Genomic DNA, 18,869 nt, shown 5'->3' on the forward strand with positions numbered 1-18,869 from the left:
AAAACCCTATGAACAGCAGTGGAGCATTGACTGATATAGCTCCAGAAGGCAAGAGTAGGGTGTAAAAAGACCAGGCAGGGTTCTGCTCTGCTGTACACAGGGTTACTAGGAGTCGGAATCCATTCAACATCACTAACAAACTCTTATAGTAGGAATTAAAGGTGGAAATGGCTTAAACTCTCTGCTTTGGATTTGCAGACACCCTATGCTGTGGCTTGCAGGATGGGAAGGACTGCAGCTGTTGGCTGGCCCAGCTGATGGCAGGGGTTTTATGGTGATGGTGTAGCCCTCCAGCTCTAGTCTTTTGTAGCTCAGGAGCAGATAAGTGGCCATCACTTCATCATACTTCTGGCCCATCAATGAGTCCTGGATCTCATCTCATGTGTAGCCCATAGACACCATTGTGGAAATTAATTAATGGAAACCTCATTACAATGGAGTCAGGAGGTCAAAAGGGGGAGCTCTCACACCCTATGTTGATAGCAGAGCCCAATAGGAAGAAAAGAAACTTCCTTTCTTGACTGGCAAGAAGCTCAGCCAGTGAGACTGTCACAACTCAGCCACTACACTTCACACTCCCAGTCTCCTCCAATGGACTCTTTGTTTACAATAGACCTCCCAACTTCTTCTTCCCCTCTATACAAGTTTCTCCTCCCTTTGCTGCTGGAGTCTTGAACATGGCTTGCCATGGTTGCAGACCTCAAATTGTAATTCTTTGCTGATTGCGAATAAACTCATTTTTGCTGGAGACATAACTGGCTGCCTCTTTGGATAAGGTCAATGCCATCAACTCAGCCAGGGGTCCCTATAGTCAGGAGGTGGCTTGATATGAGGCTTCAGTTCCTCTTCATGGTCCCTATTCATCTGCGGGTCCTTTGCAATTTCTGCTAAAGTGCCTCTCTCACTAGGGTTGAGGATCAGGAATTTCTTGAGCAGATTTTCACATTCCATGAATATGAAGAAACAAATATGGTATATTCTGTTCAGTACCCATTAGTGCAGCTCCCTGAAGTTCTGTCCATTGAAAGGTAGGGACCCAGTGAACGTGTAAGAAGATGACTGCGGACTTCACACATCCATCATTCTAGGGCAGCACGAGGGGGACTGCCACAGAAGGAATCCAGTTTGTTCCAAAGGTAAACTCATTGCTTAAGCCAAGGTCTGGCATTTTTATGATCAGGTCAGCATCGAAAAGCAGGTTCTCTGCCATTAGGTCCCTGTGGGCAATGCCCTTCTGGTGGTAGTACTGCACAGAAGACATTATCTGCCAGAATTTGCCTCAGGCCTCTTTCTCTTTCATGTCATCGTGGTCCAATAGATGATGGAACACCTCTCCTTTGCTAATGTACTCCATGACCAGGTATAGCGATTCCACTGAATCAATCACTTCGCATAGTTTTGCCATGTTGAGGTGATTCACAGAACAGTCTCTGGAGGCTGAAAGAGCTCTACTAACTCTAGTTGATAACCTTCATGGCCACCTCTGTCTCAGTCAGGATGTATGTGCTGGGCCAACTTCACTTTAGCAAAGCTGCACTGGCCAATGTCTTGAGGCACCAGTAACTGTCCATATGGGTCTCCTTATCAGCAGAGATGGCCTTGAGGCCTTGCAGCATGGTGACCTACTGCTAGCACTACTCACAATATTAACTAACAATACTAACAAACTATATAAAAAAAGAGAAAAAGAATAAAGAAAAATAAACAAATGAAAAAAAAAGAACAGAGGAAATAAGCCAACTATGATCAAAGTCCCTGAGGTCACCAAAAACCACTGTCCTGGGCTAAAAGAACCAAAAATGTAGGCCTAGCCAGGGACTTACATACGGGCTTGGGATTCCCTCACAATGGGTCTTTATGAGCTCAGAACAAGAAATGGACCTATCATGACTAGGCATTATTAGCAGTGGTTTTCTCACTTTTTGTCTCAAGATCTCTTTTTTAAAAACATAAAGGGACCCCTAAAGAGCTTGTTGTTTATGTGGGTTGTAGAGATTAATATTTACCTTATTAGAAATTATAACCTGTGGGATGCTTCATTAGCCTTTTCATTTCAAGTTTGAAAATCTACAGTAATTTCTGGCTTTAAAAGAGCTCCTAATGCATGCACTTAAAATAATTCAATTCCTTTTTCTTTAAACTCTGAGCAGTGTCAAAATGATACCACAATTTTACTGGCTTCACAATACCATTGACAGAGACTCTCTCCTTGACTAAACTCTAGTCAGGCTCCTCTAAGCCCTCGAGGCCTCAACCTTGGCATCTGTCAGTGTCCGGCCTGAATTGTCCAGTTGTAGCAAGAATCTTGCCAAATCAGTTTAGAGAGAACCCCACACCCTTGATATCTGATCAAACTCCTCATCCCAATCCTTGGTATCTGATCACCCTGGTCTGCCTCCAGCAGGAATCCTGTTGGGTCTCTTTAACCAGAACCCCTTATCCCTGATGTTTCCTCTTAGTAATTTCCTTCCAGTGTCCCGACCCTGCTCCTTGGCTATAAATCCCCATTTGCCTATCTTTTATTTGGAATGGAGCCCAGTGCTAAACTGAGGTCTCTTTTCCTGTATTGCAATAGTTCCTGAATAAAATCTATATTTACCATTTAAAAGACATAATAAATAAAATCTGTCTTTACCATCTTAACTAGTGTCCAGCTTTGTTTATCTTTGACAGTTTCTTGTTCACGACTTTAATCCTCATTTACTTTGAATGGCACAGGATGGCATCCTGCAGTTTAGATAAGCTGAAGTTATTTGTTCTGATGTTTGAAGCTAAAGGGATTTTTTAAATTATTATTTGATGTGGGCTAACACTAGTTGAATCTCTGAAACTGTTTAACATTTCCTTATTTTAGTTGTCATATACAATGAACTGCAACTCAGCTGATCACTGCTTTTTTAAATTAAACTTTTCATTTTGAAATAATTGTAAACTTAAGCTGCTTTTTTAAAAGGTATTTTTTATTTTGAAATAAGTGTTAACTCATAGGAAGTTGCAAAAATAGTACAGACTCTTGAGTGCCCTTCAAGCAGCTTGTCCAGTGGTGACATCACAACTACAGTACAATGAAAAGCCAGAGACTGACACTGGGACAATACTGTTCCTAGATTACAGGCCTGATTCTCTCACCAGTTTCTACATGCAGTCATTTGTGTTGTGTGCGCATGTGCAGCCGCAGGCAACTTATTCCAATTGTAGATGTGCACAAGCACCGCAACAATCAAGACACTGTTCCATCACCTGCCTGTTGCCCCGTTATTGTCATCCCTCCCTCCCCTTCCCCAAGCCTGGCAACCACTTATCTATTCTCCATCTCTATAATTTTGTTATTTTGAGAATGTTATGTAAGGGAAATCATACAGTATAATTTCATTTTGAAACTGGCTTTTTTTCACTCAATGTAATGTCCTTAAGATCCATCCAAAGTGTTGCGTGTATCAGTAGGTTGTTCCTTTTTATTACTTAGTATATCCCAGCTATAGCTGCTTTTAGACACAATGGTACAGCATTGGTGGTGGTGGGGGGGGACTGGATAAGGTTCTGTGGATTTGCACTCCTGGCCACCTTGTAACTCCCTGGGCAAGGCCAGAAAGTTTTGAACAGTGACAGCTGATGGGCTGGGCACCTCCCCCCACATAGGGCCCTCTTGAGATGCTACATTAAGGAGCACATCCCTCTTCCCCTCTTCAAAGTGTCCACACTCAGGTACACAGGTGTCCTCAGACTTGACTGTGAAAGAAAATCATTAAGTAAACAGTAGTATATCAAGCACAGAGCTGTGGTAAAAAATGTGAATGTTCATATCATTAAGTGAAATAAGCTAGTCTAGAAAGGCTACATACTGTATGATCACAACTATATGACATTCTGGAAAAGACAAAACTATGGAGACAGTAAAAAGATCAGTTGCCAAGGGTTAGAGGGGAAAGAGGGATGAGTAGGCGGAGCAGAGGATTTTTAGGGCAGTGAAACTATTCTCTGTGATACTATAATGATGGACACATGTTATTATACATTTGTCAAAACCCATAGAATGTACAACACTAAGAGTAAACCTACACAGAGAGAGAGAAGTCAAGATGGTGGCATGAGCAGACTCTGAAACCACCTCCTCCCACGGACACAGCCAATTTACAACTACTTGCAGAAAAATTACCCCTGAGAGAGAACTGAAAATTAGATAAGAGGAACTCCTGCAACAAACCACAATCCTGACTGAGGTGGAAGAGGTAGAAATTCCATTCTGGAGAGAAAAAACGCCACCTTCACAAGCTGCAGCACTTCATGGCCGCCGGGGAGCAGCCCCAAAGTTACCGTATATGGACCCCATGGTAATCACAAACCAGAAACCTATAATAAATACACAAAAAACTATGAGAAAGGAACCCAAACATAACACTAAAGAAAGCCATCAAACCACAAAGGAAGAGAGCAAGAGAAGAAGAAAGGAACAGAGAAGGACTACTAAAACAAAGAAAAAAGTTAAAAAATGGCGGTAAGTACATACTTATCAATAGCTACTTTAAACATCAATGGACTAAATGCTCCAATTAAAAGGCATAGGGTGGCTGACTGGATAAAACAACAAGACCCATATATATGCTGCATACAAGAGACACACTTCAGACCTAAAGACACTCACAAACTGAAAGTGAAGGGATGGAAAAAGATACTCCACGCAAATGGCAATGAAAACAAAGCTGGGGTAGCAATAATCATATCAGACAAAATAGACTTTAAAACAAAAACTGTAAAAAGAGACAAAGAAGGGCGTTACATAATGATCAAGGGAACAATCAAACAAGAGGATATAACACTTGTAAATATCTATGCACCAAACGTAGGAGCACCTAAATATATAAAGCAATTATTAACAGACATAAAAAGAGAAATAGACAGTAACACAATAATAATAGGGGACTTTAACACTCCACTTACACCAATGGACAGATCATCCAAATAGAAGATGAATAAGGAAATATTGGCCTTAGGACACACTAGAACAGATGGACCTAGTAGATATATACAGAACATTCCATCCAAAAACCAAAGAATACACATTCTTTTCAAATGCGCATGGAACATTCTCCAGGATTGATCACATATTAGACCACAAAACAAGTCTCCATAAATTTAAGAAGATTGAAATAATACCAAGCATCTTTTGACCACAATGGTATGAAACTAGAAATCAGCTGTAGGAAGAAATTCAGAAAAGCCACAAATAGGTGGAGATTAAACAAAATGCTACTGAACAACGAATGGGTCAACGAAGAAATCAAAGGGGAAATCAAAAAATACCTGGAGACAAATGAAAATGAAAATACGACATGCCAGAATTTATGGGATACAGAAAAAGCGGTTCTAAGAGGGAAGTTTATAGCAATACAGGCCTATCTCAACAAACAAAAAAAATCTCAAACAAACAATCTAAGAGTGCACCTAAAGGAACTGGAAAAAGAAGAACAAAGCCCCAAATCAGTAGAAGAAGGGAAATAACTGACATCACTTCTCACAAGTCTTTCTTAAGCACCTTTATGTTCCTGGGTCTGTGCTAGGAATTAGGAATATGGTGGTGAATGAGGTCTGTGCTAGGAATTAGGAATTAGGGAATTAGGTCCCTACCATCCTGGAGCTTGTGGTCTAATGCCTTCCCTATCAACTGAAGATCTACTCCTTGCCCTGACTTCATGTTCTCCATGGATAAAAGCTTTGGGGCTTTTAAGTCTGTATTTGAAACTGGGCATGAACTTCTGGGACCAGTTATCCCCCGTCACCCTGGATATTGACTGAGGATGCTTGCATTTTTTTTTCTTGGTGAAAGATAGTTTTACTATATTTGTTAGAATTTAAGGATAATTGTACTGCTGCTCCCAAAGTCACACCTGCTCATCTATAGAAGTGTGGGCCTCAGTTCCATGGTGAGGCTTCTTGTCCCATGCAGAGTCCCCTACATCATATGTCTTTTCTCCATGTATAGGAAATCAAGTTGATAAACCTAGTCTGCTCTCCGAATTGGAGCAAGAAGATAAAGCGAGGACAGAGGAAAGAGGAATTCTCCCAGGCACCTGTCCAGGTGAGCACTAGGTATATATGAGTCTTTGTCAGGAACCTCTCTGGCCTGTGGCTTGACAGTTTGGAGTATTACATTAGGAAATGTCCATCAGAGACAGTTGTAAAATGCCCTTTTTTTCCGACAAGAAGGCCAAAAACGTTTAGTATGAGCCTCCTCGTGGACCTCCTTTTCTTTTTCTCTAACTTTCTGTTCATTATCTCATACTTTACTTTGGCCTCAGAGGGGGGAAAAAGATCTCTCTCTTCCTTCTTAAATTTAAGTCTCATATGAGCTCTTTGTCTAGTTCCTTCTCACTTTACGTTCCTGACAATTCCTTCTTTCCATCAGCATCAATCTCAATCTTTCTAGAGTCTTTAATACAAACCTAAAATTTTCACACTCGTGTCCCTTTCATTGTAAACCTCCTGAAAATCTCTAACTCCTTCGGGTCTACCTTCACTAACACGTGCATTTTACCTTTTCTTTACTTCATCAACTTAAATTTCTTTTGAATTTGTTTCGGATTTGGAGACTCTACTTAAAGTCCAAGGGTTAACTTCTAAGCAGCATGTTTTTAGAGAAGAACAATCTAAAGGTTTAAAAATGGTAAGATTTCTGATTTTCCACAGTAGGAAAATACCATAAATTAGAAAAGCCACAAAGTTACCAAGGGATTCATTTTCCCAAGAAAAAGTTGTCCCTCTGGAGAGATACCCTGAAACTCTTGTGAATTTGGAGAGAAGCATAAGTTATCTCCAAAATTTTTTCTTCCCTGAGTGTTCACACAAGTAAATGTTTCCATAAATGTGACTCAGATATTGAGTGTTTCAAACATAAATTTGTCTTAAACTTATCAGAAGATGCTCTGTGAATCTGATAAGGACTTATGGCAAAGCATCCATCTTTTTTAACTTCTGAGAACTCAAACCAGCAGAAATCATATACAGGCACTCAAAGTGGCAAAAACACCAATTATAATGATGTTATACATAGCAGAATTCCTGGAAGAAAAATTCCTATGATAGCATTGAATATTAAAAATATTATAAATTATAGTTAGCATTCATTTCTTAATCAACAGGAGAGAAGTCATCTTGGAGTGAAACTCAACAAGTGTAATCAGTGTTTTAAAGTCTTCAGCACAAAATCTAATCTTACTCAGCACAAGAGAATTCATACTGGAGAAAAACCCTATGATTGCAATCAATGTGGCAAATCCTTCAGCAGCAGTTCTTACCTCACTGTTCATAAGATAATACATAATGGGGAGAAACCCTATGAATGCAGTGACTGTGCGAAAGCCTTCAGTAATCCCTCATCCCTTAGACTTCATGTGAGAATTCACACTGGAGAAAAGCCCTATGAATGTAACCAGTGTTTTCACATCTTCCGCACTAGATGTATCCTCAAAAGGCACAGGAGAGTTCATACTGGGGAGAATCGTTACAAATGTAATCGCTGTGGAAAGGCTTCAGCACGAGCTCCTCCCTTACTGTCCACAATAGAATGCATACAGGGAGAAACCTTATGAATGTCATGATTGTTGTAGAGCCTTTAGGAAGAGCTCACATCTGACACAGCATGTGAGAACTCATACTGGAGAAAAACCCTATGAGTGTAATGAGCGTGGGATATCCTGCAGCAGTAGCTTTTCTCTTACTGTGCACAAGAGAATACATAACGGAGAGAAAGCCTACGAGGGCAGTGACTGTGGGAAAGCTTTTAATAATCTCTCATCTGTTAAGAAACTTGTGAGAACTCACACTGGAGAAAAACCATAGGAATGCAATCACTGTGGGAAATCTTTCACCACTAACTCTTACCTTTCTGTGCATAAGAGAATTCATAATAGGTAGATATGAATATAATAACTGTGGGAAAGCATTCATTGATCTTCCATCCCTCGGGCATCTTCGGGACTCACATTGCATGTATAAATTATTTGTCGTGTAATAAATTATCCCTAAAATTTAGTGGTTCAAAACAACAAGCATTTATTATCTCTCAATTTCTGTAGGTCAGGAGTTCAGGAATGGATTAACTATGTAGTTCTAGCTCAGGATCTCTCATGAGAAACAAGATGTCAACCAGAACTGCAGTCATCTAAAGTCTTTGGGACTGAAGGGTCCACTTCCAAGGTAGCTTACTCATATCCCTTGCAAATTAGTGCCAGTTGTTGGCAGGAGTCCTTCAGTTTCTCCTTATGTAGGTCTCTCCATGGTGCTGAGTATCATCACAATATGGAAGCAGGTTCCCTCCAAAGGAGGTGATCCAAAAGAGCCCATGCAGAAGCCATAAGTCTTTTATGACCTAGCCTCAGAAGGCCATATTCTCTCTTCATCTGGATTGTGTTGGTCACCCAGACTGATCCTGCCACACAGTGGGAGGGAACTACACAGGATATGAATACCAGGAGACAGAGATCACTGGGAATCCTCTTGGAGTCTGGCCTTCAGTGAAGAAAAGCCTTCAGCACACCCTCATCCTTCTAATCTGACAATATGGAGTAGCATTCAATAACCCACACGTTAACTCACTCTGGAGAGAAGCCTTCTAAGTGCACTCTATGTGGTAAAACCTTCAACACAAACTCTGACTCTACTGTGTGCCAGAAGATGACCTACTGGGGAGAAACCTAAAGAATGCAATAGCTATAGGAAAGCCTTCAGTGATAGCCTTCGGGAGTCACGTCACAATTTACACTAAGGGAAAACTCTATGAATATCATCAAAATGGAAAACCCTTCAGAGGACCCTCATCCCTAAAGACACACATGAGAAATACACTGCAGAGGAACACTCTGTATATAAGGAATGGCAAACACTGGCACTCTCCCCTCTAGTCTACGCTGCTCTGTGCTTGGGGAGGTTGATGGACTATATCAAAGAGCTCATTTGCTTTAGGCTTCTGTTTGGGTTGGTCAGCGGGGAGCCCAGATAGGAGATCAGAGGGATGGAGGAGAGTGAGTCCATGCCGTGACTATATCCCTGCAGGAGAACTGGGGTCCAGATGTTACCCTTGAGCTCTTCTCAGCCCCTGTGGTGCAGCTGTCTCCCCTCTGCCCACTATGACCCCAGACTCACCCCCCTCCCCTCACCTTTTCTTCCTTGCTCTTCCAGTGACTGAATATGCAGTATCCCTCTTTGGTTTCCCTACACCCTAGTCCTGTTAACATGAATCATTCTGGCCTAGTGACACATCAGTGCATGGAGAGCATAATGGAAAGTCTGTACCATTTCCTACAGGGCCCCCAAATAATCAGGATTCATCACATCACTGACCTCACCTTCCACCACTCCCCTATTTGCTCCATCCACTGTAGCCATACTGGTCTTGCTGTAGCTCCCTCACCCCAGCACAATTCAATGTCAGGGTCTCTGTACTGCCTAGACTGATATCCCCCAATGTAGCCACATGGCTCACTCTCAGTTCACTTAGGTCTCTGCTCAAGTGTCCCCTGAACAGAGAGGCTTTCATTCTCACTCCAGATAAATGAGCAAGTCTCCAATTCCCACATTTCTTATCATTATTGGGAGATATTCGTCTCAATAGCACATATCACCATCCAATTAACTCTATATATACTTATTTATTTGACTAATATTTATTCCATCCCAACCCCCACTAGGTTGTAAGCACCATGATGGCAACGACTGTGTGTGTGATCCATTACTGTAGATCTTGTGCCACAAATCATACCCGGTACTCAGGCAGTGCTCTGTAGCATAGAGTTTAAGAGTATGGACTCTGGAGAGAGACCATTTGCGTTCAAGTCTAGACTCTACCACTTAATAACCTGCTCACCTCAGGCAAGTAACATGTTTTGTGCTCCAGTTTCTTCATCTGTAAAATGGGAACATGAGAGTGCCTACTTCGTAGACTTGTATTAAGGATTCAATTGGTTGATATATGTAAAGCACTTATGAAACTTCCTGGTATATAGGAAAGACTGTATATGTATTTCATCTTCTATTGTGAATTAATTAAAATTTTTTGTAGGAATATGCCAAGCAAAAGAAGCCAGACAGAAAGGAGTAAATACTATATGATTCTATTTATATAGGTTTCTAGAACAGGCAGAAAATAATCTCTGTTGGGGGAAAAAATCAGAACAGTGGTTGCATCAAAGTGTGAGGTAAGGGAGGTGAGGCAGTAGCTGGGCTTGACTGGGAAGGGACAAGAAGGAACTTTATGGGGTGAGAAAAATGTTCTATATCTTGATAGAGTAATAGGTTACACAGGTGTATGCATTTATCAAAATGCATTAAACTGTACACTTAAGATCTGTACGTTAAACTGCATGTAAATTATACCTTAATTTGCATCAAACTCATTTTGCTAAGCGAAAGAGACAGAAAGCCATATGTTGCATGCTTCCATCGTATGACATTCTGGAAAAGGCAAAACTGTAGGCAAGGACAACAAATCAGTGGTAGCCAGGAATCATTCTGACAGTACTGTGGCGGAGAATAAATGATTCTATGCATTTGTCAAAGCCCACAAAACCGTGTAGCACAGAGTGTATGTAATACGTGCAAGTTTAAAAAAAATCAACCCATGTGACTGAGTATCCCAGGATGGAATGCAAACTGTGACAAATGAATCTAACATTATTATAAATTTATGATATCATCATACTGAAGGGGGTTGGGGGGCAGAAGCTAACTTGAGTAACTTTGGAAAACGGGTGTTTTGACTAGAAACTGTAAGGCTAAATATAATAGGAACTGTACACTGTACGTAAACACTGTATTCTAGTTGGTAAATTTGTTTCTTCTGTGAGAATAGCCTAGCAATTCTGCACCTGCTTTACCCATATGCTGAGGGTGAAGAGTATGGATGGTAGGTAGAGGATGGTGGGAACCAGGTTTCTCTGTTGGAGATAGAAATTATAAAGGAGCAAGAAAGGAAGGTTAGGATGAATCCTGTAGTTCAGGATTATAGCTGGAGACATCAGTACAAACTCAAGTTTACCTTAATATGTATACAGATGGACAGATACAGAAAGAACTATAGATATGCCGATAGACGTGCTTTACTATATATACATATGTTACTAGCTCTGTCTGCTTTGTCTGCTGAGAGGGCCTAGAAGTAGTGACACCTGAGTAGCAATGAGCATACCCCGCACCCAAATCTGCTTTCTAATACCCTTTTCTCCAATAAAAGGAACCAGAGCTCTTTGGAGAAATGAGTGACTCGAGGGCAAAAGAATGGGAATGTGTAAAAAGGACACAGAAGCCAACTCGAAAGAAAGCTCACAAGGGGCAAAGCTAGAACAATTTGAGCAACAAAATAAATTTATTGGATTATAGCCCAAAGTATAAAACACATATACATAAGTCCATGCTTATATAAATGAATGAGTGACTAAACGGGGGAGAAATGACTTCTCTACAGAAGAATTCCATTATAATATATGTAGATACTCCCTCCCAGCAGGAGATGGAACTTAATTCCCACTCCCTCCACCCCCTTGAGAGTGAGCCAGACACAGTCACTTGCTTCCAAAGAATACAGCATGGAAAGGGAAAAACAAACAGTAACTTTACAGTGGAGAAACCTGGCAAATACTACCTTGGCCAAGTGATGGACGTTATCATCAACAGTAATGTCACGTGGATATTATGCTCCCCATACGATGTGACTGGAAGAACACTTCATCTCTGTGATATTCGTGCTAAAAACTGATAACCCTAGTTGATCCTAACAAAAATATCAGACTAATCCAAACTGGGGGACATTCTACAGGACACCTAGCCAGTACTTCTGATGACTGTTAAGGAAATCAAACAAAGGCTAAGAACCTCTCACAGAACAGAGGACACTGGAGAGAGCTGACAATTAAACATAACATGGTACCCTGGGTTGAATCCTGGAATAGAAAGAGAGCATTAATGGAAAAGTCAATGAAATCCAAGTGAAGTTTGAAATTTATTTTTTTTTTTTGGTGAGAAAGATTAGCCCTGAGCTAACATCTGCTGCCAATCCTCCTCTTTTTGCTGAAGAAGACTGGCCCTGGGCTAACATCTGTGCCCATCTTCCTCCATTTTCTGTGGGACACTTGCCACAGCACGGCTTGATAAGTGGTGCATACGTCTGCGCCCAGGATCCGAACCTGCGAACCCTGGGCCGCGGAAGGAGAGCACGTGAACTTAACCACTACACCACCAGGCTGGCCCCAATAGCTTTTTTTTTTTTTATTTTTTTTAATGGTTATAAATCTGGTTTCTCCTTCTAGAGAATGGGACTCATAATACTGTGAACATCACAGGAGTTTTGTGAGGATGAACTGTGATAAATTCACATAATGCACCATGTACTGTGCACCATGCCTGGCTCAGTCAGAGTTAAGAGCTCAATGATTATTGGTTGCATTATTGTTTCTAGAGCAATGAAATGTACCCAGCCTCTTGATGGCAGGGCCTATGACACCGTTCTTTGGGAGTTCCCAGAAAATAAAAACGATGTATAACAACATCAGTAACAAAAAAAGCGGCAAGGTGCTGAATGAACCGCTTCATATATATGCGTATGAATTTCATATGAATACGAATTACTGGAGAATCTTGTTAAAATGAAGATTCTGATTCAGAAGGTCTGGGGTAGGGGCCAAGGTTTTACATTTTGAACAAGCTCCCAAGTGACGCCAATGCTGCTGGTCCAAGGACTGAAATTTGGGCTGCAACTTTTCTATTTCTGCATGTTTTTAAATTTTCCTTAAAAAAATACAAAAAAGTTTTCTCCATCTATTCTTTATCTCTTCACCACAAAAAATACTCTTATTTTTAAACCCAACTATATCATATGTAACCCACCAGTCGTCAAGATCTTAAATAAGCAACTATTTCAACAGTACAGTCTTCCCCGCTTATACGCAGTTTTGCCTTCCACAGTTTCAGTTACCTGCAGTCAACTGTGGTCTGAAAATATTAAATAGAAAATTCCCAACTTCGTAAGTTTTAAATTTCGTGCTGTTCTGAGTAGCATGATGAAATCTCGCTCCATCCCACCTGGGACGTGAATCATCCCTTTGTCCAGCGTATCCACGCTGCATAAGCTACCTGCCCATTAGTCACTTAGTAGCTATCTCAGTTATCAGATTGACTATCGCAGTATCACAGTGCTTGTGTTCTAACAACCATGGACATCATCTGCTTATGACATCCAACCATCAACATCATCATGGCTCAATGATCCTCCTCATGTATTGTCAGAAGGTCAATATTAACCTAGCGCTACATCACAATGCCTAGATCATTCACCTCACTTCATCTCAACATGTAGGCATTGTATCATCTCACATCCTCACAAGAGGAAGGGTGAGTACAGTACAATAAGGTATCTTGAGAGAGAGAGAGAGACCACATTCACAGAACTATTTTTACAGTATACGGTTATAACGGTTCTATTTTATTATTGTTGTTGTTAATCTCTTACTGTGCCTAATTTATAAATTAGACTTTATCACAGGTATGAATGCATAGGAAAGAATATAGTATATACAGGGTTCTGTATTATCCGCAGTTTCAGGCATCCACTTGGGGTCTTGTAACACATCCCTCGTGGATAAGGGGAGGCTACTGTACAAAAAAGGGGTAACTACACATTAATGTTTGCCCCCACATGATCTCATACCTATGTAGATAAAAGTAATGTCTTGCAAAGTCAAGTCATATACAATTCTCTTAGCCTTATCAGTTAAAAAAGCCTAAATACTTTACAGTAACCTAGATTAACCACAATCCTAGGAAATTGTGTGACAATTTTAATTTGGTAAATTCTATTTGGAAACAGAGTATCCTATTACTAAGGCTCCTGCTTAACGATTTATTGAGTTTTCAAAGGATAAGAAGCGATCTTAGATGATCTTAGATTTAGTAGCATACACAGGATATTTGAGAGAAAAAACAGGAAACGATGAAGAAAGCACATACTGAACCGAGAAATAGGGAATAACAAAAAATGAGATGTAAAAGAGTCATACTTTCCTGCAATTAATGACATCACAGAAAATTTTAAAAACTAGTTTCCTTAACTCAATGATTTCTAGCTATTCTGGCTTTGTGATTTCACACTTTCCCATCCTCCTTAAAATGTTTCTTAACACAAACTTTGGAAATTTAAAAAATGACATTTTTTTAAAAACTCTGAGATAACTGCAAAATAAGCTCAGCAAACACCATTTTAACTGGTATTGACTTTAAAAATTGTTCAAATTTATTTAGTGAAAGAAACTAACTGATTTTGATGGCAAGAAATCTTTCTGGTATGTGTATACATAAATACAATGTTTCCAAACACAGTATACCATAGTGGAATTCAACAGGACACTAACAGATCCATGGTGCAGACTGTGCCCTGTGTTCAAATTAACTCTGAATCGGTTTTCCTTAAATGTCACAGGTCATTGAGGCTCCAGGGCTTCTCAAAGCCTCTAAACAGCCTTTTAAACTCTGAATTTCTAAAAAGGAGGTTTTCATTGAGAACATTTCCAGTGATCATAGTCCCTATTCACTGCCTACCCACAACACTTTACAAGCTGAGATCCAAAGATTCTTGAACCATAAAATGATAATTAAAATATTTTCTATAAGCCAAGGAAATTGAAGGGTTACAGTCAACAAAGCTCCATTGCCAGCTAGAGACTAATTCTAAATGGTTGAGACCATTACAGCACATCACTAACCACCTGCCTCACCCTGTAAGAATTTTTCAAGAGCATAATAGACAGAGACTAATTAAAGTGATTCAAATAAATTCTCAAATTTACATGGACAAACATTTTATTAAAAATTTAATCTACAGGCAAGCAGAGAAATTCTTCTGAGTATTAAGCATGTATCAATCATCCAAAATGAGCAAAATATGATAATATATTTCTGGTCTTTACCCATAAATCTAGTCCTGGAGTAAATCATCATTCAAGATAATTTTAAAATAAAAAATATCTACCCAGGATTTGAAAAATTTGGTTGCAAATAACAACACATCCACACAGTGAGGAACTGACGCTCTGAAATCTTTCCATAGTATCTTCAGAAAGCTTAACTTCAGTTACATAATAAACTTTGTGCTGAGCTGAAACTGATGTACAGGTGCATCCTGACCCAGATTTCTTAGTAAATAAGTTTCAAAACTGTCCGTTATAGCACAGCCCAAGAGACATTTTCCTATGTATTCTTCTTCCCTTCAGTCAATGGTTATAGAGAGCTTTCTACACGGAAAGAATCAAAAAACCATTTTTTTAGTAGAAAGCTAATTATACCAACCAAAAATGCTAAATGACTTCTTAAGTCTATTTCATTTCATAAACTTCATTTTCATAAAGGAAAAAAGAAACGCTAAAGCAAAAATACATTTAAAAATTCTAGCCAATAAAAATCAAATTTTACTTTAAAAACTATTTACAGTGTATATTAATTTTAAAAGGAGAGCATATTTCTATTCTCATCACTCTATATTAACATTCATAGTTACTGAAACTTTTGTTGTTTGAAAGAAAATCCCTATGTCTGTAAAGTTCACCTCCTCACTCTTTTAACTAACTAGGCACAATCTCCCTTCTCTGTACTGCCTTGTTATAAAAGCTTTGGGGAGGGGGTCTCAGGGTTAGTAACAATGACAGTAGAGCAAAGAAAAAGGATAGCATAACAGCAGTAAGGAAGAAAATGAAAGCAAAATAGAAGCAGGTCTTCCTCCTCCTGATAAACAAACACCAAGGCAGTTGAAAGAATTAGATAACTCGACAATCATACTTCTCAGAAGCACATACCTTGTATGGTAGAAATGGTGACTCAGAATAATTACAGAATATGCTTTGCAATTATTTTAAATGAGTATGCATTATAAAAGACTCCTGTAAGTAAATCTGCTTTCACAGGGTTTAACTTTTTTCAACTATACCATCTAATTTGACTTACTACTCACCTTTGCTTTAGATATGGCAGTAAAATATATAAAAGATTACTGGAACAGGTAAGCGGTCAGAATATAACAGCACGCGATCTCTCCGCATACTCAACAAGAGGATTTACTCTCAAGAGGCTTACTTCCTGTTTTCCAGGTAGTTTTGTTCCTGTGTCTCCTCTAGGTATTTCTACCTATCAACCATTTCATTGCTCACTAATGAATAAGACAATGCGGGACAACTCTCCTATTCACTTACTATAGTCAATATACCTGTAGAGATCTGAATCAAAACTGAGATTCAAAAGTCTTCTAATTTACCTCTGAACTCTGGTGATTCATAAAGTTTTAGATGACAGAGTTTGACTAGAATCACCAGAAACTCTGTTATCTAAAATTTTATTACACATTGTAAAAGTGATAGGATGAAACTTCAAAATCATTTAGTTCAACTCTTAATTACTTTACAGTTGAGAAATCATTCAGAGAACTAGTTAGATGGTGTCAACTCAGGTTTTGTAACTCCAGACCAACACTTGTTCTGCTAAATCATGCTGCTTTCTGTAACTACTCCTTCTTCTCTATGATGTTCTTGTTATCCAAACAGTGCACCTGTGAAAGCTGATAAACTCAAGTATTCCTAGAATGACCAGAAAATCCCAAGTCTCAGGTCAAATACATATACCACTGCTTCATTTTCTACCCCAACATTTTTTCTGAAACCCTCCTAACTGCCAAAACTTTCCTGTTTCTTGTCCATCACATTTCTCTATCACTATAATTAATGTTTTAGTTATCTAGTACCCTATGTTACATAAAACATAATGCTAATCATAATAAGCAAATATTGAGCGCTCATTATATCAGGAACTATATTAAGACCTTTAGATGTAGCATCTCACTTAATCCTCAACTTCAAATAAGATAACTAATACCGTAATCCCCATTTCAAAACTGCAAAAATCAAAGCCTCAGAAGTTAATTTTTTCTTTTTCTCTCTCTCTTTTGCTGAGGAAGATTGGCCCTGAGCTAAGATGTGTTGCCAATCTTCCTCTTTTGGCTTGAGGAAGATTCACCCTGAGCTAACATCTGTGCCAGTCTTCCTCTATTTTGTATGTGGGTCGCCGCCACAGCATGGCCACCAATGAGTGATGTAGGTCGGTGCCCAGGAACTGAACCCGGGCCACTGAAGCAGACCACACCAAACTTAACCACTAGGTCATTGGGCTGGCCCCAGAGGTTAAATAATTTGTCCTAATTCACAGAGCTAACCAGAAGTAGAACGGGGATAAGTAACCAGGCAGTCTCACTCCAATGTCCATATTCCTGATCTCTACATACGATAAGTATATATAACTACATGGACTTTATTATTAATATGCAGATAACTCAAAATTTGGGGGCTACAGAAGAATTTAAAGAGTCTTTGTATTTGAAGAGGCTTCTTTCACATTAAAATAGCTTAATATGGCTTATTCCCATAAACTATATCTTCCTTCAAAAGACATGGCTCAAGTAAGAACTCTTAACTCACTCATATATAATTAAAACTCAAATTAAAGAAAATAGGAGGAAAAAAGAGTTGCAACAATACTTTAACAAATATCCAGATCAGCATTGTCCAAAAGAACTTTTTGTAGTGATAGTAATGTTTTCTATCTGCACCGTCCATCATGGTAGCCACTAGCCACATGTGACTATTCAGCATTTGAAATGTGTCTAGTGTGACTGAGTAACTGAATTTTGAATATTGTGTAATTTTAATTAATTTACATTTAAACAGCCACATGTGGCTAGTGGCTACTATATTGGACAGCACAGGTAGAAGATAAAATGCCAGAAAAAGATGAGGAAAGAAATTCTTATTGCCTTTATTTAGAGAGTGCACTAACAGTCAAATCAATTTAAATCTCTTTTCCTACTTGTTCTAGCTTCAGTTATTAACCCAAACAATATATACCTCCAAGGAGATTTAAGTAACCCAAACTTCTATACTTAAATTCTTTTTTGTGTATCTCAAAGGAAAAAAATAACTAAAACCTGTATTATCAACAAAGCTCCTTATAGTAGAAACTTTTTACTGTTTGGATACCTAAGAGGAAGAATTTGAACCTGAAAACTGCCATCTACTAAGAAAACCAAAATAGTCACACAAGTTTTCCATTCTCTTCATAATAAATACTTGATAATAAAGTGCTTACCTTGATTCTCCACTACTGTTTCTAACACTTTCTTCACCACTGTGTCCATTCATTGTAAATATCAAGTTTTAAAATAAAATATAAATCTTCTCAGTTTAAAAGATGAATATAAATACTGACTCCTCCTTGAATACCAAAAATTCACAGACGAATTTTCTTCAACATTCACAGGTTTCCTGGGACCCTTTTTGATTCACCTAAAGAAAACATATTAAGAAAATAAGAAAACTTCCTGTAGAGAAAAAGATAAGTCTATTTAGAACTTATACAAATCTACCTAGGCCAATCAGAAATACCTAGGCTTCCATTAACTACATTCCTGACTACTTACTAGAATTTACAGCACACCAGTGCTTATTTTTGACAGAAGAAATCAGAATATCTGCTGAGTGATAAAACTTTTAGACTAACTGCAGCTGTGTAGCGATACATATATACACATTATGGATAACTAGCTAACTAAAGAAAAATGGTAATATATAACATATATATACCTTCCAAGAATAGAAAACGGAGTCTTATTAGATACTTTGTCAAACCAAGTAAGGGGGGAAAAGGTTACCTTTAATCAAACACTAATTCATATCACCAAGAACTTCATACACTTGAATGAGACAAAGTTTTGAAAATGCTCACATAAGAACAGAAGAATAAAAGAGTATCATACAATCTTCGCAAAAACTGTACAGGTCAAAATAAATGTG

The 18,869-nt window shown here is 38.9% G+C and overlaps 1 pseudogene; it reads right to left on the minus strand.

The window, feature by feature from the left end:
* Nucleotides 1-514: 514 nt before the first annotated feature.
* Nucleotides 515-18,200, minus strand: LOC131401983 (serine/threonine-protein kinase MARK2-like; annotated as a pseudogene).
* Between the last annotated feature and the right edge of the window lie 669 nt (nucleotides 18,201-18,869).

The sequence above is a fragment of the Diceros bicornis genome, assembly GCF_020826845.1.
Source record: "Diceros bicornis minor isolate mBicDic1 chromosome 3 unlocalized genomic scaffold, mDicBic1.mat.cur SUPER_3_unloc_1, whole genome shotgun sequence".
Taxonomy (NCBI): Eukaryota; Metazoa; Chordata; class Mammalia; order Perissodactyla; family Rhinocerotidae; genus Diceros; species Diceros bicornis.